Raw genomic sequence first — 17,302 nt, forward strand, 5'->3', positions numbered from 1 at the left:
GAATCACTTAACCTAACAAATGACAAAAACTATTTGATTTCTCAGTAAGCAAATATACTCATCAAAATGTCCACCAAGAGTAAGTTGAAAATGTTGGCACCTCATTAGCATTATTTTGATTTTTCACCTAGGTGGTTACACTGACAAAAAAATAAAACATAAAAACAAACAAATACCTCTTTCTCCATGAAACACTAAACCACCACCATCAAAATCTGATTCTAATTATATTGAATGAGGGAGCCTAGACTCTTGAAATATTATAGCAGACAGACAACAGCAATTGCGTGGTTGCCGAATCTGATTTGTCAAGTATCAGCTCAATTCAGTTCAGTCCAGACCTTGAAAGTGACATGCTTTGTATATCAGCCCAAGATATACAAAGAGAGATAGGGCATAGTTAGGTTATTTAATACAATTTTGAGTAATTTTGAACCTAAATTGAAGACGGAAAAAATCAGTCTGTTAGAAACCAGAATGCAATATGTGTACTCATTTTAGGATAAAACACAAAACTGGTAAGACATTTTATGTTTGTAGCAGGTTTGCTTTATGATGTAATCCATGGTCTCCTGCAGCAGATATTGTTCACTCTTTTCTATTTTCCGGTGGTTATGTGTATGTGAGTGGACAAGCAAAAGGCTCTGGCTTGGATGTTCTGAAGTCAGAGGTGAAAAAAAAAAAAAAAAAAAAACAAGTCCAAGGTAAGTTGAGTGTGATGGGCAAAGTGCCCAATAGGAAGTGAGGTTTACGGCCCTGAGAAGGGAAAAAGAGTAACCAAAGAATCTGGTTAGGAAAAGCAGGTCACAGGAGCTGACAGTGTGGGGCGGTATCCACTCATCCCTGATAGCTGTAACTGTGTGCTTGCTTGTCTTTCACCTTGTGGCTGGGCTATTACATTCTGAGTGTGGGTTCATAGGTAAGGCTGCACATAAAGATAGATCTTGAGTTTCACACAAAGGGTGTGGGCATTATCAATGTACATCCTTCTGGGAAGATGATAATCTTTTTTTTTTTTTTTTTTTTTTTGAGTCTTACTCTGTCACCCAGGCTGGAGTGCAGTGGCACGATCTTGGTTCACTGCGACTTCCGCCTCCTGGGTTCAAGTGACTCTACTGCCTCAGCCTCCTGAGTAGCTGAGACTACAGGCATGCACCACCACACTCAGCTAATTTTTGTATTTTTAGTAGAGGTGGGATTTCACCATGTTAGCCAGGATGGTTTTGATTTCCTGACCTCGTGATCCACAAAGTGCTGGGATTATAGGTGTGAGCCACCGTGCCCGGCCTGGAGGATGATAATCTTAACTCAGGAAAATGTGGAACAGGAAGGAGAGGGAACGCATTCCTATCTCAGGTACTTGATCTCTCTGGCCTAGGCTTGGAGAAGAAGGATAGAAATGTTTCAGAGTCTTCCTTGGCTCTTCCCTCGGGGCGTCCTTGAGTTGTGAGAGAAGTGAGTGAGGTGATTTGAGGAGAAGCCAGAACCTGTGGGTTCCAAGAATCCTTATATCCAAGAACCAGATCTCAGTTTCTCTTTGCATCATTTTTCTTCTTATGATAATTGAGTGATGTTTTATTCAATATAATAGCATGGGCTTAGCTGTATTCTGGAGAATTGAGAGAAGAGTTTATGTTCATTTTTGGAGTTTACTCAAAAGAGGGAGAGAGAACCCCTCAAAACCATCAGGCCATGATGAGAGGCCACAAACTGATAACAGTCCACAGCTTGTGGGCTGGGGACCCCTGCTTTAAGGGATTTGGAGAAGCGAGAAGCATTATAGACTGGACGAACAGCTGGCTGTATCACGGAAAAAATACTTGAAGGAATCAACAAAATAATGCAAGTTTTTTTTTTTTTTTTTTTTTTTTTTTTTTTTGAGGGAGGAGCTGGGCGATTCTTGCATTTTTAGATTTTTAGGGATGGGGTCTTGCTCTGTTGCCTAGGCTATGACTAGTCACAGGCACCATCTTAGCACATAGCAGTCTGTAACTCCTGGCTTCAAGCAATTCTCTTGCCTCAGCTTCCAGAGTAGCTGGGACTGCAGGTGCATGCTGCAGTTTTAAAAAAATTGTTTTTCAGTGAGTGTGTCTTTTATATTTCTTAATTAACTATTTTCTTCTCTTTTGCTTAGGTAAAAACAAGTCATTTAATGTCTCTTGAGATAGAGGACTGATAAATGGACCTAGCACAGTGCCTTGCACATAGTGAAACAAGGTATATCTTGAGTAAATGAATTCATGAATCACTGATTCAATGAAGATTATGCAGTCTCAGTCCTGGTAGCTTACAGGTGGGGAAGATATACGAACAGCTATATTCCAATGAGATATGTGTTGTAACAGATTAGGGAATGGCGAACCACAGGAGTAAAAATTAATAGAGGGATTAATTTTACTTTTGAAATAGAGGAGGGGAAGATTGTGGATGGAACATGGTTCAAGGAAGTCTTCAGATGTGGTGAGATTTTGAATGGAACTTGGGGACACGTGTATTTTCTCCTGGTGGGGAATATTTGAGAAAAATTACAATGCACAGGACATAGCTTCTTAAAATAAATGAGTCAATAATTTGTGATTAACTTATGATTAAAGTCTCTGGGCTCTGAGAAGTCATTTTTAGATCACTTCATTTTGTTCAATTGTGCATAGAGGACAATACAAGGAAAAGGCTCATGTACTCACTCACAGCTTCAGGATTTTCCATAGGCTGAGTAGAAGACAGAAAGTCACAGATATTTTGCAAATCTTAGCTAAAGCTTTATGTAAATCTCAGGGGATCCTGGTTGTCAGTGAGGATATTTTGCTTTTGTGCCTGTGGTTTAGAAGTGGGCAGGGATAGATAACCATCTATCCCTGGATCCATTCAGTCAAGACTAGAAAGATAAAAGCAAGTAGTCTACTATTAAATTCCAGCAAGTTATGGCCTTCCCTGTATAGCAGAGACTGTAAAACGGGATTGGAACTTGTCTGATAAAATAGAAGCAGAACCAGGAGGACTTCATTTGCCCAAGGACTTTTTGTCCCTGTTTGAGACATTTGGGGAGAAAACTTGAGATAGGAGGATAGCTTAGTATATCTCAGATGTTTTTCTCCTAGTTGGGCCCCATGGATCTATACATGAGCCGTTTGGAGATTTGGGGCTACATAGAAGCCAAATAAATTGTATTTTTGGAGAACTCAGCCATATAGGGAGGACAAGCAAAGCAGATTGGGTACTCCATTGAGTGGCAGAGAAAAAAGTTTACTCTGCTTTATGGGGAAGATAGCAAAGCTTCCCTGCCGTGAGGACTAAAGAGAGAACATCCAGCCTTGGCATCTGGGGAGGGCGACTTAGGAAGCCCTATGCATCCCTGGAGTGATTGTTGGCTTATCACTGTGGGCAGAAGTGGTGGCACTGGGTGGCTGAGGCACTACTTGAGGTTTTGTGAGCTTCAGAAAAGTGAACAACAGTAAAAGTCCAAGAGAGGGCAGAACTCATATGAACACACCTAGAGACTCTCAGAAATAACTGAGTATAACTCTGGGCAAGGGGAAGGGCCATGGAGCATTTCAGTTGATGTGATTCAGTTCTCTTTTCCAGGTAGGTAAGGCCTGGGAAAAGTCAGATGTTGCAGAAAAGTCAATAGAGACCGAGGCCTCCGGAGCTTTACTTTGGGCAAGTGCATGCACAGATACTGAGGCTTGATAACCAAGTTGTCAGAGCAAAGAAGTAGATTAAATTGCATGCGGGTTTTGAATACTGGGGGACTCGGGAAATAGGATCTAGATGTGGCCAGAACAGACACTAGTTCATTTATCTTACACAGATTAAGGATTCTCCCTCTCTTCAGCGAGCTGAAATAGAAGAAGCAAATCATGGCACACAGTCTAGCCTGAAAGGCCAAGTAATTATGTCTGTACAGGTACAAAAAACACATTGTTCTCATTATAGATTGTGAGTTCAGTCACTCTCAGTGGATTCATTTGCTATTTTTGTGAGGATTTTTGATAAATATATTTTAGGTATTCTTGTATTGAAAGACCTTGACTGAATGGATCCAAATTTTTAGGTTGAACTAAGGGTGTCCTGAGAGAATAAAACCAGGTAATAGGTACCATTTACAGGGCTCTGTCATTGTGAGGTCTATTATTTCTCTCTCAGTAAGTCACTGTTAGTTTGAATGACTGCTTATTATTTCATCCATCACATGTGCGCAGTATAAATCACTAAGCCATCCATTTATGTAGTGAATATAAATCTTATTCAATAAACTCAGGTGAGCAAGAAATGTCACATCTCTATTTGGTTTAAATCAAATTAAATAAGTCTCTGAGCTTCCGACCCACAGAGTTGCCGAAAAATTTTAATTTAGTCACCATTGGGATTCCCTCTTCATTGCCCTAAGGTTGTGTTAAGGGTTCCAGGAGCCTCACATTAACACTTAAATTTCAGAGGCCTACTGGGTACTGCAGTGATGATCATTGCCCAAGGCCATCTACAGACATTCTTGATGTCTGTAACTCTGCTGCTTCTGCCAAGTAGGCCACAGATATTTTGGTCCAGGTGGGGAGTCCTAAGGATCTAGGGCAGGCATCCCCAGACTTTTTACACAGGGGTCCAGTTCACTGTCCCTCAGACCGTTGGAGGGCCGCCACATACTGTGCTCCTCTCACTGACCACCAATGAAAGAGATGCCCCTTTCTGAAGTGCGGTGGGGGGCCGGAAAAATGGCCTCAGGGGGCCGCATGCGGCCCACGGGCCATAGTTTGGGGACGCCTGATCTAGAGCAAGCTTGTCCAACCCCTGGCCTGTGGCTGCATGCGGCACAGAACAGCTTTGAATGCAACCCAACACAAATTCACAGACTTTCTTAGAACATTATGAGATTTTTTGTGATTTTCTTTTTTTTAGCTCATCAGCTATCATTAGTGTTAGTGTATTTTATGCGTGGCCCAAAACAATTCTTCTTCTTCCAATGTGGCCCAGGGAAGCCAACAGATTGGACACCCCTGATCTAGAGGTACATTTTACAACCATCTTTTCAGGGCCTCTGCTCCTTTCCCAAAGGGCTGGGAGAAAGTGAGCCAGGTCCCTGATGCCCCCCAGACCTTCCTCAAAGAATGAAGACCACACCTCAAACCTCCATGAGTCTGCTCCCGTCAACTCCCATCATAATCTCTGCAAGAGCTCAGGGTTTTGGAGAACAAATAAGAAATAGGGGATTATCTCCAACATATTTGGTTGCTTGTGTTACAAACTTCCCCTGAGACAAGGAAGCTCAATGTTACTTGCTTAGAATAAGATATAGTCCAATATAGTCAGGAATAGCATTAACAAATAACTATGTCAATGAGTATTCTGCCTTGTTTCTACAGTAAACAATGATTACCCCTAACTATGTGACAGAGTCTGGACCAGGCACTGAGAGCATAATAGTGAACATGACAGGTCCGGGTCACCCTCTTCAAGGACTTTGTCACAGTGGACAATGTGCACAAGCCAGTAGTCCATGTCCACACAGTTGATAAGTGGGATGGTCACCTAATCTAGAGTTGGGAGGTGCAGAAATCATTCCTAGAGGATGTTTCATGTAGGTTGAGAATGGAAGACGAGCAGGAGTTAGCTGGCCAAATGAGGATGAGTCAGTATGAATAGCATGTGTAAACACATGGGGTAAGACACATACTGGCATGTTTTAAGCATTGAAAAATCAAAAATGATTGAAAAATCAACCCTGGGGTGTTGAGAGAAGTGAAGCTGGAGGATCAAACATGGCGCCAATTGTCAAGGAGCTGAGGTTCTTAAGAATTAAGAGGGCTGGCTCATTTAACACCCATTTCAATCTCACTTTTTTCTTGCCTTGCTTTTCTGTAGTGACTAGGAGGTTAAAATGCTCAACTTTATATCCTCCCTTGGAGATAGGAGTGGCTGTGTGAACCAGTCTGGCCAATTGATACCGAGTGGAAGTTTGCAGTTTCTGCTGATTTATTTCCTTGCTCTTCTTTCTGGGATAGCAGCAATGACTGAAGGTCATCACGAGGGAGCTTAAAGCAGGCAGACAGAACAATTTTGCTTCCCGGATGCCACTGCAGAACTACTGTGCCAGTACCGAGCTCCCTCTTTGCAGACTGTTTATGGAGTGAGGTTAAAAAAACTCACATTTGGTTAAGCCCCCTAGAGTGGGTTCCATGCAGATGTTTGCAAACCCTAATATAGGGATCCTCTGAAATATTTTAAGTGTGAGAACTGATATTTTTATTTCAGAATGATTGCTCTAGCTGCCATGTGAACGCTAGTTTGGAGAGGGACAGGGAGACTGGGAGGACATAAAGCAGAGGTTTTTTGAAATCTAGGTGGACGATTACATGGTTCTAATCAGTGGGGTAGGAGGGGCATAAAGATCTGAAAAGTGCTTATGGGGGAAGAGGATACTGGAAGTTAGGAAGACAAAGCTGTTGAGGGGTTTCTGGCTTTAAACAGTGGGCACAATGTGTATTTGGTCTATTTCTAATTGTTTACCTCTTTAAATAATGCTAGGATAAAAAAGAGTTTTCATATTTTGAATAATTTCCTGAAAATGGTGAATGGAATGAATTTTTCCCAAGTTTTCAATTATGACCATAGAAATGTCATGCTCTGAGAATGCCGGAAACTCTAATACATGACTTCTTCATTTCCCAGCCTGCAAATGATCCTGTACTTTATTTCCAAATTAATGCCTTCATAGGCAGTTTTGGAAAATGATTCACACATTAGCTAATATTTGGGTTCAAGGGTGTCTAAGACATTTATGCCTGAGAATTCAGATACTGATATTGTTATCCTAGAGAGTAACAGCAGGAAGGCTGAACTAGCAAAACTCTCCCTTTTTCCTGGGCCTCATCAGCCTTCCTGTGCCTTGGCTCAGAAGTCAGTTGGCAGCCCCAGGCTATGCCTGAGAGCCAGTCCCTGCTCTGAGACTTTGAAGAGCCTTGTGTGGGCTGGGGAGAGGATATACTGGAGAACACCTGGAATTGTGAGATTAAGAGAAGTGAATCTCTCGTTTTCTATGTTGACTTTTATAAATATAGTGGATAATTCAATTTATAATGTCTGCCCTTTTATTTCTTCCACAGACATAGGCCAAAAGGCTTTCATGTTTCCTGCAGACAGCAAGAATTGCTATGTGACCAAATTAGCACAATAGAAATCAAGAGTGGTCTTCACCAGTCCGTTGAAGTCCACCCTGACTCTGCCTGTGGGTGCAACCTCTTTTTGTGATGCCTAGACCCAAGCTGCTAGGACTGCCTCATGAGGGAAGAGACTACTGTATATCAAACTCATTGTGTGGGATGGCAGGCCTTTTCAAGGTCTTTGGGCCATTCTTACTTTGCTGGACATCTGTGGGAGCCAGGGGGTCCACTTCAGGGATTACTGAGCTCTGGGTGGATGGGAAGCCTAAGGTGAAGAGGCATTTGGAAAGGCAATGCTCTGTGGGAACAGAGATAAGCATTGGTCTGTGGGGAGGAGCAGGATTACTTGGGGGGTGGTCTTTGATAAGAACCAGTCCTTGTGGGAGACATTGGAGATGTGAACATGTAGTACTATGTGCTGTCACCAGAAGAGAGAAACATAGTCTATCATGGTGGGTGGGGACTTCAGTCCTAGTGTCCTGGACTGGATAGTGCTGGTGTGTGAGATGCACAGCGGAGTGTTCCCCAAGTCCCAGCTGCAATTCTGGGGCTGCAGTCCCTTTAGAGAGCAGAAGTCTTTTCTCTTGGAGATGACACTTTACTGGCTCCATGTCTCAGACCCAAAAGCTTTTTTTTGCCTTTTTTGTATGCTGAAATGCTGCACCATGGATTCTGGGCTTCCCTTTTCTGCCCTATCTTCATCAGTACCAAAGAATGCAAGTTTCTTCTTAAGTGAAAAGTAATCCATATTTTTTCTTTTTAAGGAGAAATCAAAGCTGTGGAATTAGTTTGTTAAGTTGAAAAGGATTATCAAGACCATCCTGGTCAACATGGTGAAACCCCATCTCTACTAAAAATACAAAAAATTAGCTGGGCATGGTGGCGCATGCCTGTAATCCCAGCTACTCAGGAGGCTGAGGCAGGAGAATTGCCTGGACCCAGGAGGAGGAGGTTGCGGTGAGCCGAGATTGGGCCATTGCACTCCAGCCTGGGTAATAGGAGCAAAACTCTGTCTCAAAAAAAAAAAAAAAAAAAAAAAAAAAAAAAAAAAAAGAAAAGAAAAGGATTTTAGACATAACACGCCATTGGTTTACTTTTCTATTTCTGCTGTGTCAAGTGACCACAAGTTTAGTGACTTCAAATAGCACCAACAGAAGTTATTATCTTACAATTCTGGACATCCTAAGTCTAAAATGGATGTGTCCTCAGGGTTTTATTCTTTCTAGAGGCTTTAGAGGAGAAGCTGTTTTTCTGCCTTTTCCAGCAGCTGAAGGCTGCCTGTATTCCTTGGTTTGTGGCCCCTTCCTCCATCCTCAGAGATAGTGTTACAGTATTTTCTCTCCTCTCTGACTTCCTGCCTTCCTCTCATAAAGACCCTTGTCATTACATCAAGCTCACCTATGTAATCCAGGATAAAATCTGGATCCCTAACTTAATTACAACTGCAAAGTCCCTTTTGTCATATGGGGAAACACATCCACTGCTTTCAGGAGTTAGGATACAGCTATTCAGTCTATTGCATTTATTTTATGGAAGCTATAACTGAGATGCTAAAGAAGAAGAATTAAATAAAACCCACAACGCTCATTTGGGCTCCTGCTAGCCCACATGGAGCTTTTATATGAATGAATGGGTGAATTATGCCATAGTGCATGGCTCAGTGAGTGTGGTGGGGGGAGATGGCAGTCCCCACTCGTTCCCTTAGCTGGACACTGTGTGCATATCTGCACACTACACACACAGGCTCTGGAGTGGTGAGTTTCGATACCGGAAATAGAATGCTGATCTTATGATTTCCATTGCTCATTTCTCCAGTCTCACCCCTGCTTTCCACCCTTTTATTGCTGAATCTAGGGGTTGTCTCTGAAAAGCTGGCTAAGGGAATTGAGGACATGTCCTGACTACTCCTAAAGTGATCACGTCATGCTGCTTTCGGCGCTGCCTCTGAGTACCTTGCATTCAGCTCATGAGTTATCACTTTTTAAAGTCAGTATTTTATCAATCCTCTTCCTGCTCCACCTCATCAGTGTCCATAGACATCTATGTGCCAGGCAGAGCTCCTATCTTTTTATGTGTGAACTGCTTGGATCATAGTCTGTGGCGCTAGAAGTTTTAGTCACATTTAAAAGGGCAAGACATTTTGGCTCTGAGTTTTATAAATCCTCTGTGGCAAATATTACCTTTCTGTACTATTATTACAAAGGGACTTTAATCAGTCCTGACCAAAATGGGAATTCCTCTAGACCAGTGCTATCCAGTGGAATTTTCTGTGGTGATGGAAAAGTTTTCTACCTGTATAGTCCAAATAGTCACTAGCCAAATGTGGCTATAAGCGCTCTGGAGAAATGGCTGAAAAATTGCATTTTAAATCTTATTTAACTTTAACTAAAAATTAAATTGCCACACGTGGCTAGCAGTTATTGTATTGAATAGAGCAAAACTAGACTCCTTCCTTGAGACAAAGGAAAGTAAGCATAGCATGAAAGCGAAAGTAATCTCGATCATAAAACCTTATAATGAGGGGAATAAGGAAATGGAGACCTTCAGTGGAATAATAAAAAGGTAAAATTTGGGCAGGTTTAAAAATTGCTTTTTGTCATGCTTGGGGCCTACTTTTCTCTTGTTTCTACCAGAGGGCAAGTAAGTTGTGATCAAGTTGTTTAAAGTATTCTGGAGAAAATCTTTAGAAGTATGCACTTTTTGTGTCTATTCTTTGTTTGGGGAAATATGTGTTTGAGGACTGTACAGTATATTTTTTCACTTTCTTCACAGAGGTGAGTTTATCAGTTTTTGCTATTTAGTTCAAAAAAAGTGTCCCAGAACATCGTTTGACTCTGATCCTGTGCATAAGTAGTAAGGCCACAATATTATTCTTTCTCTTGGGACTGTGAGGCCTACAGTATTAAAGGTACTCCCGGAACATTATGTTTGTTATGGGCTTTGACGTGTTGCTAGTCACAATTGCACCTTGGATAGGTTTTATTTGAGGGATCTGAGATGATATGGAGACCTTATGCCTGAAGTAGGAGAGAAAATACGGCAGTAGGAGAATGTTTGGTATGAGGATGTGGGTCTAAGATGTTTCAGTAAAAGACATGCAGTCTCTCTGACAGAAAGCTAAGTGTGGCTCTCACTGAGAGGTGAGGAGTGTGTGGTGGCCAAGACAGATGGCTGTCCTGAGAGGACGGGGAGGCTGATCTCTGAAGCAAGTCCTGGAACTAAGGATAAACATCAATAAAGGGGCTTTGGAGGAGATTAAAAAACCAATGAGCAGCCCCCTTCCTAAGCTTTTGCAGTAGTGCATGGAGGACCATATACACTTAGGGTCAGCAGAGCGAAATGACCTTTAGCCAGGAGCACCCAGTAGGAACAGCACTAGACTCAAGCTGCAAGAAACAACAGAAGCGTTAGAGAAGGAACAGAGAGTGTCAGTAAGGAACAAGAAAGATAAAATTATAGGGATAAATATTGATGTGGAGGATGCCTATTGCCATTTCTGCTCCATCTGCCATAAAAGGCACTGGGGCACTTAAAGTATTTCTAGAGGTATCAGTACAAGGCATGAGAGGATATTGACAATGGGAAGTTTTCTCTGACATTTGTAGTACAGAGGAGATAAGCAGCTGCCTACAAGAGATTACGGTGGTGGGAATCCCCATTGTCAATGTGTCCTGAGACACGTTTTTGTAGTCCTGCAAACCCAACACAGAAAGACTTCGTAAGTTACAGATAAGTAAGGGGATATGATATGTTATGAGAAAATGTTAAGAATGAGAGCAATGAAAACAGGAACACGTTTCTGAAAATTTCATGAAATCCTTCAGTTTTTTTTTCATGTACTCCTTCACTGCTAACGCATATTTACTGAGAGCCTCTTACTGAATGAAACGCTATAGGTAAAGACTTGAATGAGACAGTTCTTGCCATTAGGTAGCCCTCAGTCTAGCAAGAGGGGAATCATATAAACATATGGTTATGCTTTCATGATATACATGTTCTGATACATCTAGGTATATGTATGACATACTATACACACATTATGTTATATATATCAGACAGATGTATATGCATATATACACGTATGTGTATATGTATGTTGATGTGTGTGAGTATAAATAAAGACTGGTGGGAGGGATCTATTCTTTTTAGACAATAGGGAGGCAGGAGAGCAGGAAAAGAGCAGCCAAGGAAGCCTTCACGGGAGTCATAATATTTTAGTAAAATTTGGAAGTCAAGTAGAATTTTGCCTAGTGCAGAACTTTGAGAAGAAAATTCTAGGTAGAAGAAATAGTATGAGTAGGGTGTTGAGGTCTGATGAGATATGGGTTGGCTGCTCAACAACACATACTTAGTGACAGGTTTGCAGAGGCTCTAGGAAGGTAGTGGGTTGTCTATCTCACTTGGTACAACAGATGCTGAAGAGGACCCACCAGGTGCCTGGAACATCCATGCTCATTGCATTTAGCCTCTACACAAGACTGACTATGAGGGAGAAAGCAACCAATATTCTAGACTATCCGGATACTTTGTAGATGTTTAGATGACTGTGTTCTCTCTAGATAGTTATCTGATGCCCAACTGGGCATCTAGTTAGGTTGCCTTGATTTTTTAAAATCATTAGATAACCATCTAGAGAGCACACTCTGCTCTATATCAGTATGAAAAACATATTGCAACACAGGGGTTATTAGAAATGAGAACTGTATACTTGGAAAGAGTTGTAAAAACTACTCAAACCACTAGTTTTTGGTTCTATCAGAGCCACTGTTCTTTTTATATAACAATTAATTTATAACACCCCCTTCATTATTTTGAAATAAAACCCATAGATAATATAACCTACCACATAATGTAAACATGTCAATAGAATGCTTACATTATAAAAATAAATAAAAGGAAATAAATGCGTAATAAGATACTAAGTATTTCAATATGAAAATGCTTGGGCATGCCTTCAGTAGATGATATAATGAGGACAATGGATGCTTGTGTCGTAAGCAGATTCACGGTGAATACAGTGGCCACAAATGTGGCCTGATACATGTTGGAAAACTTATGAAATAAAAGATTAACAGCCTTGTGATTGGTCATGTAATTTTATGAACTGGTAAACAATACTTGGCCAAATTTGGAAGTAAAACAAAATAATCTCTCAATTTACATGGTATCTGCATTCCATGGTATTTATAAAAGGTTAAACTTTTATAAAATATATTTGATGTTTACATGTAAAACAAATAGAAGAAAGTACTAAACTTAATCATATAAATACACTATTTAAAAAGTTACATGAAAGTCTGGAAGGGCATTTTGAGAATCATGAGGAACAATTTTGTTTTGTGGGACTGTCCCCAGGATTAGATTACTTAGAGCATTCTGACTCCTGCCCTCTAGTGCCAATATGTCTCCTAATCTTTGTGAAAATGAAAAAGACTCCCCGCCTCCAACTACTAAAAATAAAAAAAATTAGCTGGGTGTGGTGGTGCACACCTATAGTCTCAGCTACTTGAGAGGCTGAGGTGAGGGCTCACCTGAGCCTGGGAAGTTGAGGCTGCAGTGAGCTGTGATCACGCCACTACACCCCAGCCTAGGTGATGGAAAGAAGACCCTGTCTCAAAAAAAAAAAAAAAAAGCCCTTCCCCCTAAAAGTGATCACAGTGGCCTTTGGGTGAGGTATCACCTCCTTTGAGGTCCACTGATCTAGAGAGACCCTCTCACTTTGCAAAAGCACTTACAAAATGCCAGCAGGAGCATTGATTTTCTAAAAGTCCTATGGTGAGTCAGATTTGGATGTGGGGCATAAATCCTTGGTCTTCTCATAGCCTATTCAGTATTTTGTTTTGTTTTTATTTTTTCCTTTTCTTAACTCACTAACACTTTGGGAATCGGAGGAACAGCTTTTTGAGTTGCTAGGAAATTTCATATAGTTTTCAAATTGTTCATTTTTTTTTTTTCCTGACTGAAAACCTCAGGGAAAATAGTGGAAAGATTATTAGGCCAGTTTAAATAATCTCATAAGTTATTTATTGTTCTTGTTTAAATTTCCCATATCTATTTGAAATCCCAATGTCTAAAGCCTCACAAATATGTGAAGTAGCATTTCCCTTAAAATTTTATAGAAATATTTACATTTTATCCAACTAATTTATGCTTGTAATGAAAAGGTGAAATAGTGCAGAAGTGTTTTAAAGGAAAACAACAGTCCCTCACGTCACCATTCTACCCCCATTCACACTCCACAGAGGCAATTGCTTTGAACTTTTAAAATTATTTATGTTTTTATGGAGGTAGCCTCCACTTCTCTAAAAAACTCTTACACTGTTATTTCTTATTTTGCCAACTTTAGACGTTACCTATAGACTTCCTATTATAATAGAAAAGATTTGGGAGGCCAAGGTGGGTGGATCACCTGAGGTCAGGAGTTTGAGACCAGCCTGGCCAAAGTGGTGAAACTCTGTCTTTACTAAAAATACAAAATTAACCAGGTGTGGTGGCACATGCCTGTAATCCCAGCTACTTGGGCTGCTGAGACAGGTGAATTGCTTGAGCCCAGGTGGTAGGAGTTGCAGTGAGCCAGGATAGCACCACTGAACTACAGCCTGGGCAAGACAGAGTGAGACTCAGTCTCAAAAAAAAAAAAAAAAAAGAAAAAGAAAAAGTAATAATAATAATAATAGAAAAGGAGTCAACACTTGTCTTTCCCCCACACATAAATGAAGGTGTATCACCATTTTAGTCTGCTAATTACTTTGTAACATTTACTTTAATTCTAGACAGCAGAGAAACTGTCCTGTATTTCTTTGTACCTCGCTTTACATTTTACAGAATAAAAAAGTTAATATCCCTGTATTTTCTTGGACTTATTTCCTCCCCTTTTCATTTCTCTCTTGTTTTATATTTTTAGATCGCTAAATTTAATAATGTTATGATCTGTTCTTAACACAATAAAAAATTGTGAGTTTTGTTTACAGATGATTTTAAAAGCAGAGGCTCAGTAGTGTTTACATGACTCTAATTTTGTGACTGTTGTTCACTGCAGAGCCAAATGTTATGGTATGGTTGTCTTTCCTTTCCCGCTCTTTTTTTGTTGTTGTTTGTTTCTAGTTCTTTTGTTCCTCTATTGTCTGTCTTTGTAGCCGTAAAGATACCATCAAACCAAAGGCATCCTTTTATTTCTCTCCACACAACCCTGACCTATTGAAACCTCTTTTGTGGAACTCTTATCTCTAATCAAGGATGCTTAGATTGGCTTAAAAGGTGTCATTTGGAGTCTTCCTTTCATTACTCTGCTATACTGGAGTTCCAGTCTTTGATCTCGTATCTTTGTCTTTTTCAGTTTGCCTCTTACACTCTTTTCTGGAGCATGTCTTAAGTAATTTCTCAATGAATGGTATGGGGGAGATGGATACCTTGGAATCTTAAATGTCTAGAAATGTCTTTATTTCTGCTCTCATACTGGATTGATGTCAAAATGACTATTGAATTCTAAATTGAAAATATTTTTTTGTTTTATTACTTTAGAGGTTTTTCTCTTTTAAAATTTGCCTTCCTTTACCCAGTCTGATGTCAATCTGGTTCTCATTACTTAGTGAGCTGTTTTGTTCCTCTCTAGAAATTTTCAGGGTTTTCTTTTTATCTCTGCTGTTCTGAAATTCCAAAAATTTGGGACCAGATGTGGGTATTTTTTTCCTCCATTCATTGTTTTGGTTACTTAGCAGACCACCTCAGTCTGGAAAATTATTTATCTGATTTTGGGAATTTCTTATATTATTTCTTTTATTCTTACCCAGTCTCTGTTTTCTCTTTCTAGAATTCATGCTGGTTGGATATTGGAACTTCAGGATTGACCTTCTTATGATTTTATTTCGTACTTCTTTGTGTTTGCTTTGAACACATTAGGTTCCATTTTCAGAGATATTTTCTTCATTTTATATTTCAATTCTTTGTTAATTCTTAATTTGGCAATAATATATTTTATTTCTAAGTACCTCTTTTTGGTTCTCTGATTGCTCCTTTTTCACAGCATTCACTTCTAATTATATGAAATTATAATCTCTGAGAATGTCAGTTTTATTTTAAAATTCTCTTCTGTTTCCTAAATCATTGGTGTCACCTTTAGAGTTACTTTTTTTCTCTTATCTCAGTCTTTTACCTACGGGTTGCATTCTTCCCTCAATTATCTAATGGTCTTTTATGAACATATTTGAAAACAGGACTACAGAGAGAGATCACTGTGTGCATCCATCGGTGGGATTTCTTTTTCAGCTGAGTATGGGGAGCCAGCGTGTAGGCTGGGGATCCTTAAATAACACAATCTGAAGGGTTCCTAGACCTTTGGGATCTCAGTTCCATCACTAGCTCCCTTTGCGCTATTTTGGTCAATTTCCTTAGAAAGTACCCTTTGTTTATGTATTTATTTTTGGCCTAGAAGCAAAATACTTCTGTGTCAACCACTCTGGTCAAATGATTACGGGAAGGATAGCTGGAGTTGATTTTAAGTTTTCAGGGTTTAGTTCCTACTGTCTATGTTTGGAAGCCTCTGAGACAGGCTGGGTTTTTTCCAGATTCTCCTGGGTTGATTTTCTTCCTTCTTGGCTGCAGCTCCCTCACCTCCCTCATATATTCTTGTGTATACTTTTTTGTTGCTCAGTGTCAGAATCTGTCATCTACATTTTTCTCTTCCAGAAATATTTAGAAATATTTTGCTTGCTAGTAGCTTCTCCCCCTTCTCTTCATTGTTGTAGGTATATATCATTTTTATTTATTTTTTTTTTGAGTTTATGTTCAAGTTTTTATTTTGGGGGTTTAAATGAACATATTACAGTTAAAAGTAGTTTTTTTCTGCTTGGTTTTGCTCCTTTTTTAATGCAGCTATTAGAATACTTCAAATACATCTAGACTTTGCATTATATTTCTGTTAAACTGCACTGCTCTAAGCAACTTTTTTGTTTGGACTAAATGATTTAATATAGCATACGGACAATGTTGCTGGTACTTACATAGCAAGCTTGATTTTTCTCTTATCTTTTTTTTTTTCAATTGTACTTTGGGCTCTGGGGTACATTACATGTGTACGTCCTGCTGGTCAATTGCTAGCCTTCTTGAGGAGAAGGGGGCAAGGGGTGGGGGATGTATTAATTAATGCTTCCTCCAGTAATGTATAAAATTGCCAGTGTTTCCACACCTTTGGCCACTTGTACTGTCAAGATCCAATCAGAAGCTGTACCAACTATTTCAACAGGAAGAAGTTAATATAATACATTGTTGACTAGGTGTAAGTTGTTAAGAAACTTAAGGCAAGAATGGAATACTAAGGTATCAGGGAGGCAGCAATTGCAGAAAACAGGCACCATTTCTAGAACTAAAGAGAACAAGCGAAGAAGTTGAAATTACTAAAACTGAGAAGCTTAGAGGAGGAACCTCACAGTAGTGTAACTCAGATTTCTAGGCATAGAGTATGGTTCATCTACTGTGAGCTTGGAGGAGGGACCCGGTGGAGCTGGGACCAGACTTCTAGCAGGGAGCACTGGTTAGCTCATGATCGTTCTCTGAGGGGAGAATAATCAGGCTGAAGGTTCAGGTGGTAGAAAAACTGTAAATTGTATTCAGCTGCTGCAGTGGCTAAGTGCTGATGCTGCAGGTGAAAAAGATTATTGAGGTGAAATTGTCAGGAACAGGAAGCAGACTGGGAGGAACAAGTTCCTTTTTCCTCTTTTAGCTTTCCGCTCTACCTCTTGTACCTCTCACTGGCTGAGCCTACCAAGGAGCCAGACGGCAGTGATGAATGTGGGGTGCTGAGTGCCAGCACCAGCATCACAGTGTTCAGAAGGTAGGATTGGAGCTGCGGGACAATAACCCAAAAACTGGCAGAGCAACCAGGTAAATTCTCAAACTTTTGCTCTTTGTTAATGTAATAGGTGCAAACTTAGAGCTCATTGTAGTTTTGATTAGCACTAAACAAAAATTAGGACTGAGATTGACTACCTCTTAATTTTTATAATTGCTTGATTTTCCTTTCTACAAACTATCTTTTGCTATTTCTTGTTTGTATTTTTCTTCGAATCATTGATTTTGTTTCTTATTCGTTAAAGAAATTAGGCCTTTTAATATGAGTTGAAAATACGTTTTCCCATTCTGTCATTTATCTT

The 17,302-nt window shown here is 40.0% G+C and overlaps 1 protein-coding gene across 1 annotated transcript in view; it reads left to right on the top strand.

Moving 5' to 3' along the window:
- The first annotated feature begins 1,959 nt into the window (after positions 1-1,959).
- The window catches only part of LOC101052833 (olfactory receptor 10J3-like), a 267,018-nt gene continuing 251,675 nt past the window's right edge, over positions 1,960-17,302 (top strand). Inside the window, exon 1 of the mRNA XM_074389874.1 lies at positions 1,960-17,033. The gene's annotated coding sequence lies outside the window, so the exon portion shown is untranslated. The remainder of the gene's footprint in view (positions 17,034-17,302) is intronic.

The sequence above is a fragment of the Saimiri boliviensis genome, chromosome 19 (genome assembly GCF_048565385.1).
Source record: "Saimiri boliviensis isolate mSaiBol1 chromosome 19, mSaiBol1.pri, whole genome shotgun sequence".
NCBI lineage: Eukaryota > Metazoa > Chordata > Mammalia > Primates > Cebidae > Saimiri > Saimiri boliviensis.